Here is a 17,743-nt window from a genome sequence, read left to right as displayed (position 1 = left end):
CTCTCTTGTTCAGTTACACACGACCTCTCTAGATGCTTGCATGCTGAGGAGTTTAGGACACCTTATTGCTGTATAATAGATATGAGCCTGATACATTTAAGAGTGTTGTGGTAATATTGCAGACGAGACCTACGTTCATGCATAGTGGAGCTCCAGACCGAGGGAGTTTGAATCATTTTACGTAAATCACTCGTGCTACCAGTTCTGTAGAATTGTTGTAGTGTTTGAATTCCACACGAAGAAGGTTCTGAGAAGAGAAAAATGATCATATATCATAAACACACACCTGTAAGTCAACAGGGTTTTGCATTTAAGCATGCTATTATGTTACAGCTGCGTGGTTTCCATTATATTGGATGTGTGGAATAAAATGTTGTTAATAGTCCAATGCAAGAAATATATTTCCAACACGTGATATACATTACCCAGTAAGTTTTCTGTCCTACTCACTAGGGTGAGAAACTTTAAGTTGATAAAACTACTCCCTTTTACACTAAAAACAGCATAGATTCTTTGCTATCGACGCACTTTCCGGAGATATATAGCGGGCACTGTTCACATCCGATTATGGTTCGGTACTTACGCTATGCTCTCATTAGTCCTACAAAATGATCGTCAGCAACAGAAAATGCAGTAAAAAACGAAGTTTTATGAAGAAATGGACAGAAGCATATCAACGGTGTCTGAAATGTGAAACTGCATGTCATTCTGCTCTAATATCTTGAAGAGAGCACAGTCTCTTCCACACACGCCATCTGTCAAGCAAATGTATACCTAAGGATTCCAGTACCTCACGAACCCATGCCACTAACTCAGAATCACTGCAGTTATGAAAATGAAAACTGCATTTATGTCCAAGACGTCTAGGGGAATGGAGGACTTCGCATACATCTTTTTTCGTCCATCGGAGGGTGCCGAAAAGTTTCTCCATCGGTTTGATGGCAATGATTCGACACATATGTGTTGGAAGTCCCCTGCTGACTGTGGTATGAAGAGGCTTGCTGTTAACGACCTCAGGTAGATAACGCTCTAAGTGATCCCCAAATGCGTAATTATATGTGAGTCATACGCAGGTTATACCACACAGCTCATACACCCTGAGAGAACTAAGGAAAGAAATAGTCCAATGTTTGATAAATGACCTGCTGCAGCATCTCTCTCTCTCTCTGTAATGATTCATCAGTCTACCATTAAATCATACTTCTTTACAGCCCCCCTCAATCGACTACTCCATCTACTTCCTATCATCCTTTACCGCAGATCCATATCAATTTAGAGGCAGATGGTTCTCTTTTCCCGGAAAGCATCAAAGACAGCAGTCAACCTGTATGTATTCCTATTGCCTCAGTAGGCATACAACAGAATGTTATTAAAAACCATGCAGCCACTGGTCTGTGAGGTATTTGTTAGCTGGCACTGCATGGTTGAGCTTGGTAGAGGATATGGAGAAGCATATTGCAAACATTGTTTGAATAATTTAAAACACTTCAACAGTCTTGCACAGGGGCAGATATGCGATATGTTCTGTAGTTGTATATTGCAGCCCCCAGGCTGATAATATAATGCTCTTAGGCTAAGGACACTTTATAAAAAAATCTATAAATTCTTTGCCGGTAACTTTAGGATCACACCTGGGCTTGTGATCTAACATACATAAATTTATTACTCTACATTTGGTGGTCATCCACGTTAAACAAACTAATACAGCTGCCTTATCGTTGTCTACGAAATATGAGTACTTCCCTGGTTCTTGGCGCTTGCATGTCAACTTTTTCCTCTTGCCTTCATATCCTTTTTTTTTTTTTCTTTATTGTACTTCAGTCCCCCATCCTGGGTGGGCTGGCAGCAGCATATGCACTCCTCTTCAGCCAAAAGACAATAATGATACAACAGAAGACATTTAAAATTACAAACGAGAAAATATGGCGGACAAATATATAAAAAGGGGAACATAAAGGAAGAGAACAGACAAAAAGGGGGCGACTGTAAAATTGAGACAAAAACCTTAAAAAATTATTGTGCACAAAGAACTTCACACTGGGACAACTAAGAGAACACAAGGTGAATTATGGCTGCAGCATAAAAGTATTGAAAGACGGCGTAGCACATAACGATCACTGACAGTAACACTATGTACAAGTCCAGCACACAATTAAAATCACTGCTCTTGACACAAAGGAGAACAGCACCAAACACAACACTGACATAGCACACTGATGATGATGAGCAAAACACAGGATCTGAAAGGGGCACAGAGATGAGGGAGAAGGGAACAATGGAAGGAGGGTATGGGGGGGGGAGACGGGCAGGGGCAAGTCGAAGAGAGAGCTGGGGAGGGAAGGATGTCGGAAGGACACAGATCAGGAGCGGGTGGAGGGACTCAGAGGGGGAAAGCAGTAAAATCCGCTCGGGAAGAAGGAGGAGGGAGGATGCAGGCTGAGTTGGCATCCCTTCGCTCCTAGCTTCAGGCAGTGTTGGCTTCGGTCACACAGCTTGAGGCTGTTTCCAATGGGCATCACTGTGGGGGTCTGGATGGGGGTTTGTCGGGGACGGCCAGCTCGTCCCACGCATCCCTCGATCGGACTACGACTGTGGTTGCCCGGGATACTGCCCGCATTGAGGCTGATCCCTCACCTGTGGTAGAGTGGGAGGTTGTCTCAAGGTGTGACAGGGGGCGAAAGACATTCCGGAGGGCTGAACGGAAGGCCTCTCCAGTTTGTCTGACGAACCGGTTTCAGGCTCTGTCTCAGGCTGATACTGATCTTCGGCCTGACATGGCTGCTTGTCCTGTTCCAGAGGTTGCCCCTGAGTCTGCAAGATCCGGGCGGTCGCAGAGGGTGGGCTTACTGGTAGTTGGGAGCTCCAACGTCAGGCGTGTAATGGGGCCCCTTAGGGATATGGCAGCAAGAGAGGGGAAGAAAACCAATGTGCACTCCATGTGCATACCGGGGGGAGTCATTCCAGATGTGGAAAGGGTCCTTCCGGATGCCATGAAGGGTACAGGGTGCACCCATCTGCAGGTGGTCGCTCATGTTGGCACCAATGATATGTGGCGCTATGGATCGGAGGAAATCCTCTCTGGCTTCCGGCGGCTATCTGAGTTGGTGAAGACTGCCAGTCCCACTAGTGGGATGAAAGCAGAGCTCACCATCTGCAGCATCGTCGACAGGACTGACTGCAGACCTTTGGTACAGAGCCGAGTGGAGGGTCTGAATCAGAAGCTGAGACGGTTCTGCGACAGTGTGGGCTGCAGATTCCTCGACTTGCGCCATAGGGTGGTGGGGTTTCAGGTTCCGCTGGATAGTTCAGGAGTCCACTACACGCAACAAGCGGCTACACGGGTAGCAGGGGTTGTGTGGCGTGGGCTGGGCGGTTTTTTAGGTTAGATGGCCTTGGGCAAGTACAGAAAGGGCAACAGCCTCAACGAGTGCGGAGCAAAGTCAGGACATGCGAGGACCAAGCAGCAATCGGTATTGTAATTGTAAACTGTCGAAGCTGCGTTGGTAAAGTACTGGAACTTCAAGCGCTGATAGAAAGCACCGAAGCTGAAATCGTTATAGGTACAGAAAGCTGGCGGAAGCCAGAGATAAATTCTGCCGAAATTTTTACAAAGGTACAGACAGTGTTTAGAAAGGATAGGTTGCATGCAACCGGTGGTGGAGTGTTCGTCGCTGTTAGTAGTAGTTTATCTTGTAGTGAAGTAGAAATGGATAGTTCCTGTGAATTATTATGGGTGGAGGTTACACTCAACAACCGAGCTAGGTTAATAATTGGCTCCTTTTACCGACCCCCCGACTCAGCAGCACTAGTGGCAGAACAACTTAGAGAAAATTTGGAATACATTTCACATAAATTTTCTCAGCATGTTATAGTCTTAGGTGGAGATTTCAATTTACCAGATATATACTGGGACACTCAGATGTTTAGGACGGGTGGTAGGGACAGAGCATCGAGTGACATTATACTGAGTGCACATCCGAAAATTACCTCGAGCAACTAAACAGAGAACCGACTCGTGGAGATAACATCTTGGACCTACTGATAACAAACAGACCCGAACTTTTCGACTCTGTATGTGCAGAACAGGGAATCAGTGATCATAAGGCCGTTGCAGCATCCCTGAATATGGAAGTTAATAGGAATATAAAAAAAGGGAGGAAGGTTTATCTGTTTAGCAAGAGTAATAGAAGGCAGATTTCAGACTAACTAGCAGATCAAAACGAAAATTTCTGTTCCGACACTGACAGTGTTGAGTGTTTATGGAAAAAGTTCAAGGCAATCGTAAAATGCGTTTTAGACAGGTACGTGCCGAGTAAAACTGTGAGGGGCGGGAAAAACCCACCGTGGTACAACAACAAAGGAAACTACTGCGAAAGCAAAGAGAGCTTCACTCCAAGTTTAAACGCAGCCAAAACCTCTCAGACAAACTGAAGCTAAACGATGTCAAAGTTAGCGTAAGGAGGGCTATGCGTGAAGCGTTCAGTGAATTCGAAAGTAAAATTCTATGTACTGACTTGACAGAAAATCCTAGGAAGTTCTGGTCTTACGTTAAATCAGTAAGTGGCTCGAAACAGCATATCCAGACACTCCGGGATGATGAAGGCATTGAAACAGAGGATGACAAGCGTAAAGCTGAAATACTAAACACCTTTTTCCAAAGCTGTTTCACAGTGGAAGACCGCACTGCAGTTCCTTCTCTAAATCCTCGCACAAACGAAAAAATGGCTGACATCGAAATAAGTGTCCAAGGAATAGAAAAGCAACTGGAATCACTCAACAGAGGAAAGTCCACTGGACCTGACGGGATACCATTTCGATTCTACACAGAGTACGCGAAAGAACTTGCCCCCCTTCTAACAGCCGTGTACCGCAAGTCTCTAGAGGAACAGAAGGTTCCAAATGAGTGGAAAAGAGCACAGGTAGTCCCAGTCTTCAAGAAGGGTCGTCGAGCAGATGCGCAAAACTATAGACCTATATCTCTGACGTCGATCTGTTGTAGAATTTTAGAACATGTTTTTTGCTCGAGTATCATGTCGTTTTTGGAAACCCAGAATCTACTATGTAGGAATCAACATGGATTCCGGAAACAGCGATCGTGTGAGACCCAACTCGCTTTATTTGTTCATGAGACCCAGAAAATATTAGATACAGGCTCCCAGGTAGATGCTATTTTTCTTGACTTCCGGAAGGCGTTCGATACAGTTCCGCACTGTCGCCTGATAAACAAAGTAAGAGCCTACCGAATATCAGACCAGCTGTGTGGCTGGATTGAAGAGTTTTTAGCAAAAAGAACACAGCATGTTGTTATCAATGGAGAGGCGTCTACAGACGTTATAGTAACCTCTGGCGTGCCCCAGAGGAGTGTTATGGGACCATAGCTTTCCACAATATATATAAATGACCTAGTAGATAGTGTCGGAAGTTCCTTGCGGCTTTTCGCGGATGATGCTGTAGTATACAGAGAAGTTGCAGCATTAGAAAATTGTAGCGAAATGCAGGAAGATCTGCAGCGGATAGGCACTTGGTGCAGGTAGTGGCAACTGACCCTTAACATAGACAAATGTAATGTACTGCGAATACATACAAAGAAGGATCCTTTATTGTATGATTATATGATAGCGGAACAAACACTGGTAGCAGTTACTTCTGTAAAATATCTGGTAGTATGCTTGCGGAACGACTTGAAGTGGAATGATCATATAAAATTAATTGTTGGTAAGGCGGGTACCAGGTTGAGATTCATTGGGAGAGTCCTTAGAAAAAGTAGTCCATCAACAAAGGAGATGGCTTACAAAACATTCGTTCGACCTATACTTGAGTATTGCTCATCAGTGTGGGATCCGTACCAGATCGGGTTGACGGAGGAGATAGAGAAGATCCAAAGAAGAGCGGCGCGTTTCGTCACAGGGTTATTTGGTAACCGTAATAGCGTTACGGAGATGTTTAACAAACTCAAGTGGCAGACTCTGCAAGAGAGGCGCTCTGCATTGCGGTGTAGCTTGCTCGCCAAGTTTCGAGAGGGTGCGTTTCTGGATGAGGCATCGAATATATTGCTTCCCCCTACTTATAACTCCCGAGGAGATCACGAATGTAAAATTAGAGAGATTAGAGCGCGCACGGAGGCTTTCAGACAGTCGTTCTTCCCGCGAACCATACGCGACTGGAACAGGAAAGGGAGGTAATGACAGTGGCACGTAAAGTGCCCTCCGCCACACGCAGTTGGGTGGCTTGCGGAGTATAAATGTAAATGTAGATGTAGAAAGGGGGGCCCTCGGGAGGGGAGGGAACAAGGCCAGGTTACAGTTGGAGTGAAGGGTAGATGTCACAGCGAAGTCCAACATCTGGGAGGGGGAGTGCTGGAAATTGCGACACATCCTCGTTCCCATATACAAGAATTATTCAGCACCACGTGGACATGTAAGTACTCCCTCATTTTCCCTACATTTTGGCGTATTTCCCCTCAGTTTGTACGTGTTTTCCGTCAATTTTCGTAAATTTACCGATTACTGCCGATGAGCCTTGCGGACGGGTGAGATGGAAAGTGGGGATGCAGTTGGCCTAACAGTGTCGCCCACTGCGATGGTGAATAGCGAACTAATACTCAGTATGTGTTGGGCAGCCTTCGTAATCATCTGTGTTGTGTATATTTTCAGATTATTATGTGAAACCTGAGAAAGTTCAGTATGCCGAGTGTTTGAGCTGGACTGTTATTTACTACCCATTTAAACTGACCGGTTGACTGCTTGTACTGCCATTCTACAGATCTCCCGTCTGTATTTGGTTGGAGAACAGATTGTGAAACGTTTGTATCGAGATGGTGTCACACAGGTGGAAGAGACATTTGCCGCTTCTCTAGACATGAGAAACACTTACGATTACGAGAGTCAGAAGCTTAGTTTTCTTCGTAAGTTATAAGGATAATCTGGAATCTGTTATATGATTGACATCGGTATTCGTTAAGAAAGATGAGTGGAACTACCAGAACTTTCTAATTACTTTGGGGTTTGCAGCTCGTCCCTCATAATGACCTCGCTAAAATTTTGGCTTTCTAGAAGTATAATTTCCATTCATCTTCGGAATTACACTGTGAAAGTGATCGATAGCACATTGCTATGGGGTGATATCGAGAACAGTCACGTAAAAGGTGTGATATTCTAAAAAACCATGCGAAAATGAATGAAATTCAGGCAAGTTTCGTATGCTACTCGATGATTTTGGAATAAAAGTGTCACCAACACGTCGTCTTTTCACGTGTAAAATCGGATATTGCAGCTGATATCGGTTTCGACATCGGTAAATTATTTCGCGATTGACGAAGCATTTCTCATCGACAGATTAAATGTTTTTGTAACCCCATAATCTGGACATGGTTCCAAGTCGTGGGAGAAACCACGGCAGCAATCAGTTCAGACTGGAAACAGCACAGTTTGGTGACGCCTTTGTGCCGGGGAGGGGGGGGGGGGGGGAGGGGCGAACCAGCCCAGCCTTTGTAAACCTGTTCGAAGAATGGCAGCTGTCGGCTGAGGGCGCTCTGATCGTGCATCACGCCAGCGTGTGTGGGGTAGTTTCCTCGTGACTGTTGGCCACGGTGGATTACCGACCGCTCTCGCGAAGAATATCTGTTGCTGCTGCGATATATGGTGCATGTGCCTATATTCTTGGGATCTCTGTGGCTTCACAGTTTATGTATGAGTATCTGATGGTCGACAGCTATATGCAGGATGCGGAAATGATAATTTTGTATGGTACTGAATACAAAATGGGTTAACTACAACGATATGTTATGATAGTACAATCGTCTGTGATGATACTGGTAGGAGACCAGTTTCATGGCGAAAAACTGAAGCTTTTCTCGACATTAGCAGAGCAGCGTAATTGACTAAGTGTCTCGGCAATAGTTTCCGTATTTCATGTTTTTAGACCACTTTTACAGAGTTTAATTGTCAGTGAAATAAGACTGCTGTATGTTTTTTGATCTGTACAAAACGTTCTGCTGCAAAATTTTCGTAATTTGTTTATCTGTAGACATCACTGGTTCGAAAAAGACAGGGGCAGAACAGCGTATCTACGGAAAGATCCATGACATCAGAGAGTCACGTGATGCCGTCTTTGTACGAGTGTTCAGAGACAACCCCAGGAAGGCCTGCCTACTCTGGTTCCACAGTTGGGACGCTGCCCCAAGCCGCCTATGTGGCCTTAGAGCATCTCAATACCAGCAACTGCAGGACCTCGAAAATTCTCGAATATTCCAGTCACTTTTCTCGTCTGTAAGACAGTGATTCGAATTCTCGGAGAATCTTTTAGACATCCGAGCTGTCATGTCACTCTATTTCTTTCTTAATCTGTTGTGGGTTTCGAAATACACTCCTGGAAATTGAAATAAGAACACCGTGAATACATTGTCCCAGGAAGGGGAAACTTTATTGACACATTCCTGGGGTCAGATACATCACATGATCACACTGACAGAACCACAGGCACATAGACACAGACAACAGAGCATGCACAATGTCGGCACTAGTACAGTGTATATCCACCTTTCGCAGCAATGCAGGCTGCTATTCTCCCATGGAGACGATCGTAGAGATGCTGGATGTAGTCCTGTGGAACGGCTTGCCATGCCATTTCCACCTGGCGCCTCAGTTGGACCAGCGTTCGTGCTGGTCGTGCAGACCGCGTGAGACGACGCTTCATCCAGTCCCAAATATGCTCAATGGGGGACAGATCCGGAGATCTTGCTGGCCAGGGTAGTTGACTTACACCTTCTAGAGCACGTTGGGTGGCACGGGATACATGCGGACGTGCATTGTCCTGTTGGAACAGCAAGTTCCCTTGCCGGTCTAGGAATGGTAGAACGATGGGTTCGATGACGGTTTGGATGTACCGTGCACTATTCAGTGTCCCCTCGACGATCACCAGTGGTGTACGGCCAGTGTAGGAGATCGCTCCCCACACCATGATGCCGGGTGTTGGCCCTGTGTGCCTCGGTCGTATGCAGTCCTGATTGTGGCGCTCACCTGCACGGCGCCAAACACGCATACGACCATCATTGGCACCAAGGCAGAAGCGACTCTCATCGCTGAAGACGACACGTCTCCATTCGTCCCTCCATTCACGCCTGTCGCGACACCACTGGAGGCGGGCTTTACGATGTTGGGGCGTGAGCGGAAGACGGCCTAACGGTGTGCGGGACCGTAGCCCAGCTTCATGGAGACGGTTGCGAATGGTCCTCGCCGATACCCCAGGAGCAACAGTGTCCCTAATTTGCTGGGAAGTGGCGGTGCGGTCCCCTACGGCACTGCGTAGGATCCTACGGTCTTGGCGTGCATCCGTGCGTCGCTGCGGTCCGGTCCCAGGTCGACGGGCACGTGCACCTTCCGCCGACCACTGGCGACAACATCGATGTACTGTGGAGACCTCACGCCCCACGTGTTGAGCAATTCGGCGGTACGTCCACCCGGCCTCCCGCACGCCCACTATACGCCCTTGCTCAAAGTCCGTCAACTGCACATACGGTTCACGTCCACGCTGTCGCGGCATGCTACCAGTGTTAATGACTGCGATGGAGCTCCGTATGCCACGGCAAACTGGCTGACACTGACGGCAGCGGTGCACAAATGCTGCGCAGCTAGCGCTATTCGACGGCCAACACCGCGGTTCCTGGTGTGTCCGCTGTGCCGTGCGTGTGATCATTGCTTGTACAGCCCTCTCGCAGTGTCCGGAGCAAGTACGGTGGGTCTGACACACCGGTGTCAATGTGTTCTTTTTTCCATTTCCAGGAGTGTATGTCATGAAATTTCAGTTATGTAGTTGTCCTGATTTTCCTGTCTGTGCTCAGACACCACAACTGTGCTTCGGAAAGAGAGGAGAATAAAAAATAAGTGCCTTTACACCCCTGAATCCAGTAGCTTATATGAACTACACCCACTCAAAGTTTCAGAAAAGTACTTAACATCACAACAATTGTAGAACTCGGAAATTTTTTCTCTCTGACAATGCCTTCAAATAAGTTGCTAACACTCGGAAACTGATGAGCGTCCTATTTAGATTTACAGAGATATTTATTTATTTATTTCGAGTTGTAGGTGAAGGGAGAACTCTATGTAAAGTCTGAGTCTGCCTGGTAATAGTCTCAAATGATACAATGAAATTTTTTCAGCAGGATAACATCATCTGTAGACCTCGTCTATTCCGAGTTGTATTGTGATTTTAGAAATAAATAAACTACAAGAAATCCATCCGTGAAAATTGTTTAAATAAATAACACTCCGCACTCCCTAAGCTTCTGCAAATTTTGAGAGATTTTTCCCACCGTTTCCAGGTTTGGGGGGGGGGGGGGGTGTTGGGGGTGGTTGATGTCATAGGAGTGAAGGTGGAGTTTGGTTAGTGGAGGTAGCCAGTGGTCCAACTTCACCGATAAAATTTGTATTTCCCACCATTTTTTTTCTGGGTGTGGAGTGGGAGGTGGTTACGACAGGAGCGCTGCAGGACAGGAATTTCCAGCTTGTTGGTGGGGGAAGGGAACACGTGCCAGCTGGGAGAAACCCGTGACGTCGTAATGGGATGGTAATGGGGTAATTCACTTATCACTTACTTAATTTGATATCATATTATTTAATTTGCATGACGAATTTTGTGTCACTTTGAATCTAAAATGCGCCAGAAACCACTCAATTCTACTAATATTGGCATTTGGTAGTTTCTCCAGATGAAGTACATCGGTTGTAAACACCCCTGGCAAGACCACTTGGCCACAGCTATTATGTGAAGACTCGTGTAATGGGAAATCGGCTGCTTTCATCAGAAGTTGAATATACCTCTAAGTGCCACGGAGTATGTACAATAGTTTGTAGTACATTCCTAGAAAAAATTTTATGTGTAATAGCTATACTTACAGTGATACTCTGAAGATGGAAATGTGATCCAGAACAAGTTAATCAAAGTGAAACTCAAGTAATGAAATAGAGAATTGGGTAAGGGTGGAAAGAAGTAGATGGCAATTCGTCACTTCCAGCTGCACGGGCCATTATGGTAATGCAGTGGCGAAAGTTATAAATTTATGCTGGACAGGGACTCAAACCTGGATTTACAGCTTCTCAAGATGAATTGCGTTAACTGCTTCGACCATCCAGACACCAACTAAATTAATTTCCATATTACCGCATGCTGCAATGCGGCTTCTCCTGTCCATTAACCCCATACTAGCAAATTATTCTTTCCCTTACGAGTTCGTACGATACTGGTGCATCCACACTGAAGAAATATCAAGGAGCCGTTGGGTTCTTACAGAAACTTATGTCCGACAGAACAGTCACCACTCAAGAATATACATAACTTCTTACAGACAATGCTGACATTTTAGTTGTCAAAATTAAATTTCCTGAGTTTTGCTCACAGAACCAGTGTGATAAACTAGGTCTACTAAACATTTTGCAACGCAAGACCATCTATTGTCACCGCATCTCGTCAACAAAGGGGTTCAATGCTCTCCAAAATTGTAACGCACCTGTCCCTATTTATGTGTCTATATGTTCATGTACACTCGGTGTATTATTATTTATGTGTCACTGACGATACTGGGGATATCACATTTCTTACATGTTAGTTACTTTTGTAAATAGTCAATGGAGACCGCCAGACAATTTTTTTGCATAAAGACTGACACTTGAATGTAGTGGGATACGCGTTATAGTCTTTTCTATTATTATTTTCTTTTTACGCTCTCTTAGCAGCAGTTACTGAACGAACCCATCACTAAACGTGCTGATCGTCTCTAGATTTCCTCTCCTTTATTTATCCTACCAGGCAAGCTTCCAGAACCCACAGGAAATGGTTAACAACCGGTTGAACGAATGCTTTGTAGATAACTAATTTCGTCGTTGTTTTACACCACAGGAATCTTACACTGAATCAGTCCGGCGAGCGTCTCCTCAACAAGCAGTTTTTGTATCCGTTTCATTTCTAATCCCTCTAGTTACATGTAACTTGTTACATTGAAGCGCCAAAGAAACTGGTACAGGTATGCGTTTACAAATACAGAGGTATGCAAACAGGCAGAAAACAGCTTTGCGGTCGGCCACACCTATGTAAGGCAACAAGTGTCCGGCGCAGTTGTTAGATCAGTTACTGCATCTGCAATAGCCAGTTATAAAGATTTAAGTGAAATTAAACATGGTGTTATAGGCGGCGCACGAGCTGTGGGACACAGCATATCTGAGACAGCGATGAAGTGGGGAATTTCCCGTACGACCGTTTCACGAGTGTACCGTGAACGTCAGGAATCCGATAAAACATCGCTGCTACCGGAAAAAGATCCTGCAAGAACAGGACTAACGACGACTGAAGAGAATCGTTCAACGTGACAGAAATTCTACCCTTCCACAAATTGCTGCAGATTTCAATGCTGGACCATTAACAAGTGTCAGCGTGCGAACCATTCAACGAAACATCATCGATATGAGCTTTCGGAGCCGAAGGCCCGCTTGTGTACTCTTCATGATTGTACGACACAAAGCTTAACGCTTCGCCTGGGCCCATCAACATCGACATTGGCGTGTTGATGACTGGAAACATGTTGCCTGGTCGGACGGGTCTCGTTACAAATTGTGTCGAGCGGATGGACGTGTACGGATATGGAGACAACCACATTAACCCATGGACCCTTCATATCAGCAGGAGGCTGTTCAAGCTGGTGGAGGCTCTGTAATTGTGTGGAGCGTATGCAGTTGGAGTGATATGGGACTCCTGATACGTCTAGATATGACTCTGACAGGTGACACGTACGTAAGCATCCTGTCTGATCACCTGCATCCATTCATGTCCAATGCGCATTAAGACGGACGTGGGCAATTCCAACAGGTCAATGTGACACCCCATACTCCATAATTTCTGCAGAGTTGCTCCAGGAACACTCTTATGACTATAAACACTTCCGCTGGCCACCAAACTCCCCGGACAGGAACATTATTGAGCCTACCTGGGATGCCTTGCAACGTGCTGTTCAGAAGAGATCTCCACCCCCTCGTACTCATACTGAGTTACGGACGGCCGTGCAGGTTTTATGGTGTCAGTTCCCTCCAGCACTACTTCAGACAAGAGTCGAGTCCATGCCACGTCGTGTTGCACCACTTCTCAGTACTCGGACGGGCCTACACGATATCAGGCAGGTATACCAGTTTATTTGGCTCTTCCGTGTAGTTTCTGCTGTAAATTGTATTCAATGTCACCAATCCCTGTCAGAAGCGTCGATCCTTTGCAGGCCATTTTGTATTTTGTTACGATTACGTGATAGTATGTCTTTATCGAATACGTAATCAGTGAATAGCGTCAAGCAGCTATCTAGATTAATTTGCCACTACTTTTATTAATATCAGCAGTAATGGTGCCATAACACTTTCTTGAAGTGCACCCCACAAAGTCTGTTTTACATCTGACGTTGTACTCCCTCCCTCCCTCCCTATTAATAACGAAGTATTAAACGCTAATAAAGTATTAAATCCTGTCTGAGGGAGTTTATAGTCCAGGAGATAGTAAATGAGATTTGCTTCTCATTTAGTGTGATAAAAAACATAAACACTTTACAAATTGATTTGATACTATATACCACAGTATTCTCCAGTTTAATCAACAGAACTGACTCCGTCTACCTAAATTTATTCTATGCTGCAATTAATAAGGCCCGGAAACACACTTTATGAATGTTCAGCTAAAGAAAGGTACCATATTGTTCCGATTCACCTTCGGTATCTAGATAGTTACTACTGAACCAAAGGCATTACTTCAAATGCGGTGACGTGCTCAGTTTCCTCAAATATAGTGTCAAATCACAAATTAAGTTTTATTTATTAGTTTAACAGAAGGTGTTAAATAAGATATTTCAATGCATATTCTAATTGCAGTTAGTAGTTATTCACATCGAACTTCATGGCTTTACCACTCTGCCTGACTTCAGAACGTAACATACTAACGGCTCTTTGGTAGGAATAAAATCTTTTGAAACTCGAAGTTCCTCTATGGCAGACGTGTAGCTGAGAACATCTCTGTGTGCCTGTATTTTAAATGACAGGAGAGAGCGGAGAGAATTTTGTTGTGCAACATTGTAAGGTAACGGCATGCTTAAGATCTCAGATGATAACTCAAAGTTTTGTTAATAAACGAATACTAAACTTCTTAACATGTAAGAGAATATGTAAATTTACCTGTGAACTAAGTGCCGTTTTTTAATCATAAAAGTGCCGTAAAATAATGGAACTCCCCAAAAATCATTAAACTTTCACTACTTTAGGCGGAAAACTATTTATCGTACGGATACCTAAATTTATAGGAATGATGTTCAGACTGCGCTGCAGGATTTCCGTCGTTAGTAGGTGTTCCCGTCATGATTTGGAGTCGGAAGCCGGTACTGGTACGGTGACGTAGCGTTGAAACACAAACACCAGTGGGCATTACAGCTGCAGGCAGTCAACAATTGGCTGGAAAGCGGACTAGACAGGTGATGTAGAAATTCGTTCAGACTTTGCTCTTAAATTTTTTCTAGGGTAAAAGTTTGCAACACATGGTATAAGAAAATTTTATAGATTGATGAAACACATTTTACGCTCCCTGGGGCAGTGAAAAATGGTTCGAATGGCTCTGAGCACTATGGAACTTAACTTCTGAGGTCATCAGTCCCCTAGAACTTAGAACTACGTGATACTAACTGACCTAAGGACATCACATACATCCATGCCCGAGGCAGGATTCGAACCTGCGACCGTAGCGGTCCCGCCGTTCCGAACTGTAGCGTCTAGAACCACTCGGCCACTAAGGCCGGCCTGGGGCAGGGAACGTCTTGGGGATAGTCATGAACGAACGTTCATGAAGTTCCCTGCACAGTGAACGAGTTACTCAGTCATGTGCCTTTGCACAGTGAACGAGTTACTCAGTCATGTGCCTTCAAGACACAGTTCAAGACTGGTCCCTTTCTCTTTGAAAAACTCGGACCACCGGACGTTGTGTCCGAGTGGTTCTAGGCGCTTCAGTCCAGAAGCGTGCTGCTGCTACAGTCGCAGGCTCGACTTCTGTCTCGGGCATGGATGTGTTTGCTGTTCTTAGTTTACTTAGGTTTAAGTAGTTCTAAGTCTGAGAGACTGATGATCTCAGAAGTAAAGTCCCACAGTGCTTAAAGCCAATTGAACCATTTAAAACTCGGACCCCTACAGTTGGTAACGGCAACTAAAGTTTGTGTCAGACACAGGTATCGGTCGTGCAGGATCCGGCGGACCCAGTGGAGCAAGTCCACTGAACCAGGCTTCCAGCGGCTCCATACCACGAGCGCCCTCTGCCGCAGCATTGTAGGACGGTCGAGGAAGCCATGTGGACCACCCTAAACGAGATGCAGCCTAGTCGCCAAAGAGACGCCACCCTTGTTATCGCTCATGCGTTAGATGAGAGAGTCGTAGTCTACAATGCTCTCGTTGCCATTGTATGAGCTGGACTTTACTGGTGTATGTTCATTCGTTAGCGTCTTCTTGTTCTTGGAGAAAGGTACGAGATACTTAAAATTTATGTTTACTATATGCGCTTGTTCGCTAATCATTGCTGCTCCTGTCCAGCTTTCCTACGATGACAGCTGCTGCACCACTCTGTAGCCCACCTCACCTTACCTTGTTCAGGAAGTGGTTCACAACATCAAGGGCCAAGGACACGCTACGTGGACGGCACACATTACTGAAATGTGCTTCGCCAACATGTGATCCTTGCTCTGTGGGAGAGAGGTGTTGTGTACTCAACTGTTTTGATGCACGATGGAGCTCCAACTTGTATTGTCATACTGTCACTCAGTTACTCCGCCACACGTTTGGAGAAAACCAAATCATTGGTGAATCTTTCCAAATCGAGTGGCCACTAGGATCACCAGATCTGAACCCATGTGATATATGGCTGTGGAGTTAGCTTAAGCACAGAGTTCATCAACAGGACACTAGATGTTTCAGATGTGCATAGCAAGCCAGGGGGCAGCCAACATCCCTACTGAAATGTTTCAGGCAGCTGTAGAGGTATCTCTGATTTAGCTGCAGGCTTTCGTGGATGCCGATGATCGCACATTGAACAATATTTGTAACCTAGACGTAAACATGGTATGCCAAAAACAAATGTCAGCCACTCATGGCAACGGTTTATTCCCTACCTCTCTTCTGCATGTTCTTACAAATGTTCTCATACATTTTCAGTGTCCTACGAGCAAGCATTTTTCATGGTGGTCCTCTCAAGTAGCGAAGACCACTTATAACCATCAGATATATACATATATATACTCATGCTCATAAATTAAGGATAATTGCAGATTGTGGCACAACGTGGCACTACATAAAACGGCCGCTAATAGCGTAGGCACATAGGGAACACACACGACACACATCTGTAAGTTCATGGTATTAGTGATAAGTTGAGAAAACCGTCCCGAACCACATGTGCTACATAACGCCACTGTTTCCTGTGCATGCACCGCGACGTCAATATGGGATATGATCACCATGCACACATACCCAGGCTGCACAACGAGTTGGCATACTCTGGATCAGGTGATCGAGCAGCTGCTGAGGTATAGCCTTCCATTCTTGCACCAGTGCCTGTCGGAGCTCCTCCTGGCCACTCCATTCACATGATATCTTCTGTTTCAAGGTACTCCTCCACGATGGCAGCTCGGTGGTGCCGTGCATTATCATCTATCAGGAGGAAGAAGGGTCCCACTGCACCCCTGAAAAGGCGGACATACTGGTGCCAAATGACGCCCCGATACGCCTGACTTGTTACAGTTCCACCGTCAAAGACATACAGGGGTTTACGTGCACCAATCATAATCCCACCTCACACCATCAAACCACGACCTACATACAGGTCCCTTTCAAGGACATTAAGTGGTTGGTATCTGATTCCTGGTTCACGCCAGATGAAAACCCGCTAGTATTACTGTTCAGACTATACCTGGACTCGTCTGTGAACATAAACTGGAACCACTGTTCCAATGACCATGTACTGTGTTCTTGACAGCAGGCTTTACGGGCTCTCCTCTGACCAGGGGTCAGTGGAATGCACCTTGCAGGTCTCCAGGCGAATAAACCGTATCTGTTCAGTCGTCACTGTTCCAGTGGCTGCATTATGGTCCCTAGTAAGGCTACCTGCAGTACTCCGTGGCCGTCTGCGGGTACTGATGGTGAGATATCGGTCTTCTTGTGGTGCTGTACACTGTGGATGTGCTATACTGTAGCGCCTGGACACGTTTCCTGTCTGCTTGAATCGTTGCCATAATCTTGAGATTACACTTTGTGGCACACGGTGGGCCCGTGCTACGACCTGCTGTGTTTGACCAGCCTCCAGTCACCCTAGTATTCTGTCCCTCATAACGGCATCAATATGTGTTCTTTGAGCCATTGTCAACACACAGTCACGATTTGCACATATGAAGACGTCTGCACACTTAACTCACTGCACCGTCCTCTGCCATGCACCATCACACCTCTGCGTATGTGGACTGCTGCCAGCGCCAGTGTGCGGCGACCACAGGTTAAATGCACCGCATGGTCATACCTCGAGGTGATTTAAACCCGCAAACCGCCCACGAGAGCGTTGTTTCACCATGTATCAGCATTATCCTTAATTTATGAGCATGAGTGTATATAAAATGTCCTTAGTGTACTTGACATGAGGTCTGTTCTTTTTTACATGTAATACTTGCGCACCATTCATGCACCCTTGATCCCTT

At 45.6% G+C, this 17,743-nt stretch overlaps 1 protein-coding gene across 1 annotated transcript in view; it reads right to left on the bottom strand.

Moving 5' to 3' along the window:
- Positions 1-17,743, bottom strand: part of LOC126176358 (cytochrome P450 4g15-like) — a 224,741-nt gene that overhangs the window by 41,724 nt on the left and 165,274 nt on the right. The window lies entirely within an intron of this gene.

This window comes from Schistocerca cancellata, chromosome 3, assembly GCF_023864275.1.
Source record: "Schistocerca cancellata isolate TAMUIC-IGC-003103 chromosome 3, iqSchCanc2.1, whole genome shotgun sequence".
NCBI classification, from domain to species: Eukaryota; Metazoa; Arthropoda; class Insecta; order Orthoptera; family Acrididae; genus Schistocerca; species Schistocerca cancellata.
This window is presented reverse-complemented; position numbering and strand designations above follow the sequence as displayed.